We start from the raw sequence: 2,757 nt of genomic DNA on the forward strand, positions 1-2,757 counted from the left end.
GGCTCCAATTTCGTGGATGATGGTCCAAGAGGCTCGATTGGTGGCCTAAAGGATGGTGGGTATGGCGGAAACACTTCTAAGGCAGCCACCACTTCTTGGAACTCCGGTTCACAAAGATCTTCCTCTTCTTGTGTTAAGACAGCTTCTAGAGCATCATTAGACTTTCTCTGCAAAATTTTGGAAGAAACCTCATGATCCACAACATCAATTGAAAAGCAAGAATCAAGAGAGATAGAAGGTTGAGATAGAGCATTAAGCATTTTAAATTCAACAGTTTCACCCAAAACAGTCATGGAGAGAGTGCTATCTTTCACTTTGATGATTGTGTCTGCAGTGGCCATGAATGGCCTGCCTAGGAGAATGGGATCAACACGATCTCCATTTGGATTGTCTTCCATGTCCATCACTACAAAATCAGCAGGGAGAATTAGTGTATTAACTTGAACTAGAATATCTTCTACAATACCTTTTGGATATTTTATAGAATGATCAGCTAGTTCAAGTCGCATTGAAGTCTTCTTCATCCCTTCTAAGCCAAGCTCTTGATAAACTGAATATGGCAAAACATTGATGCTTGCTCCCAAGTCCAACATGGCTCTTCCAACCTTCTTGCCTCCAATGTTAATGGGAATGTCAAAGCTGCCAGGATCATCTAGTTTTGGTGGAAGCTTCCTTTGCAACACAGCACTTACATTCTGGTCGAGCTTTACTCCTTCATTTGGAGCGAAATTGAGCTTGTGAGTTTTCAAGTCCTTGATGAATTTTCCATATGCAGGAATCTGTTCAATAAGATCAAGCAAAGGCAAATTGATATTAACTTTACTCAAAATATCATAAATCTCTTTAAAAGCCTTATCTTGCTTTGCTTTCTTAAGACGGCCTGGAAATGGAATCTGTGGAACATATGGAGCGGGTGGCACGTATCTATCTTCTTGAAGATGTGGTGGCACAAATTTGTCATCCCTTTTATGCAATTGGAATTGATCGGATTTCTGAGAATCTGATTTGGCCTTAGGAGCAGATTGAGAAGTTTTGAGTTGTTCTCCTTCCGTAGCCATGGTCTCCTCCTCTTCATTTTCTACAATCACAACATCATTTGAAAGATTAGAATCATCTTTATTATCAATGATCTTACCTGATCTGAGCACATGAATGGCCTTGGCTTCTGGGTTCTTTGGATTGATCTCAGTTTGGCTTGGCCATTTCCCAGGCACTCTTTGAGTTATTTCAGCAGCTATTTGGCCTAATTGGACTTCCAATTTGGAGATGGCAGCTTGTGTAGTTTGCTGAAAATTGGATTGGTTGATTGCCATCTGCTTCACTATATCTTCCAATGATGATGATGATTGTTGTGGCCTTTGGAATGAAGGGGGATTTGCTTGATTCTGGGTATTTCTCCATGAAAAGTTTGGATGATTCCTCCAACCTGGATTATAACTTTGAGAGTATGGATCATTTCTTGGACCTTGGTTGTAGGAATTTACCAACTTAGCTTGCTCTTGCACAAATTCTGGATATCCAGCCCCAAGTGGACAAGCTGTGGTAGCATGGTCATGAGATTCACAAATGCTACACACTTCCTTCGGAGGGCTTCTTGAGTTTAATGCAAGAAGAGCATCTAGCTTTTGTTCCAGTTTTGAAATCTGCACACTAGAAGCATCATTAGAACCACTAATAACACGTTTACCTCTTGTATCCGTATGTTGGGTCTCCATTGCTATCTCCTCAAAGAGTTCGTACGTTTCTTCTGGAGTTTTGGTTTTAAAAGAACCACCTGCAAAATTGGTGACTATATTATGACTAGAAGGGGTTAGTCCTTTATAAAACATACGCATTTGAAGCTTCAATGGAATCCCATGATGAGGACATTGGTTGAGCAACCCATTGAATTTCTCCCATGCTTCACAAAACGATTCATCATCTTGCTGTGCAAATAACAAGATCTTGTCCCTAAGCATGTCGGTCTTTTGCGTGGAGAAGTATTTTTCCAGGAACTTCTTTTGAATGGCAGACCATGTAGTGAGTGAACCAGGCTTCAAAGAATTCAACCAATACTTCGCCTTATCCTTTAAAGTGTATGGAAACACTCTCATTCGAAGTTGATCTTCTGTCACACCTGTCAAGGGAAAAGAACTCACAACATTAAAAATATCCTTTATATGAGTCAATGGATCTTCATTAGGTAAACCATAAAAGGAAGGCAGCATATTAAGATGAGAAGATTTAAGCTCATAATTTCGAGCTACAGTGGGCAGCAAAATGCTTGAAGGAGATGCTGGAATTGTTGGGATATCAAGTTCTCCCATGAACTCAATGGCAGCCATCATTTCTTCTTCTTCTTGGTCTGAACTTGCTTCCGAATTTGAAAGTGAAGAACCGGGAAGTTCAGTGTGGAGAGCAAGACTTGTAAATGTAGCAAGAGCTTGCTCTTTTGCAGTTGACAACTCCCTTTCTAGACGATTCTGAATTTCAGAGGTCACTCGTCTGGGTTGCAATGATGGTCCTGCGTTCAAAGATCTAGAACGTTGGAACGAAGACCTCACTTGTTCAAGTAATGGATTTTTAGACATAAACTACCTGAAACAGAAAATTAGATTAATTAGAAACACTAAAAAGAATAGGGTAACCTTGGGCACATAACCAGGGAAGAACTTTCGTTCAGTCCCCGGCAACGGCGCCAAAATTTGTTGTTAATATTATGTTAACTCGCAATTGTACGGGGCAATTAGTAGTATAGCAAGACAAGTACGAGGTCGT

The 2,757-nt window shown here is 40.4% G+C and overlaps 1 non-coding gene across 1 annotated transcript; it reads left to right on the forward strand.

Moving 5' to 3' along the window:
* Nucleotides 1–1,851: 1,851 nt before the first annotated feature.
* On the forward strand, nt 1,852–1,958 carry LOC148294723 (small nucleolar RNA R71). Its single transcript, XR_015835628.1, has one exon. It is a non-coding gene; the product is annotated as a small nucleolar RNA R71 (small nucleolar RNA).
* The last annotated feature ends 799 nt before the right edge of the window (nt 1,959–2,757 follow it).

The sequence above is a fragment of the Prunus avium genome, chromosome 4, assembly GCF_965620075.1.
Source record: "Prunus avium chromosome 4, drPruAviu1.hap1.1, whole genome shotgun sequence".
In the NCBI taxonomy this organism is placed as follows: domain Eukaryota; kingdom Viridiplantae; phylum Streptophyta; class Magnoliopsida; order Rosales; family Rosaceae; genus Prunus; species Prunus avium.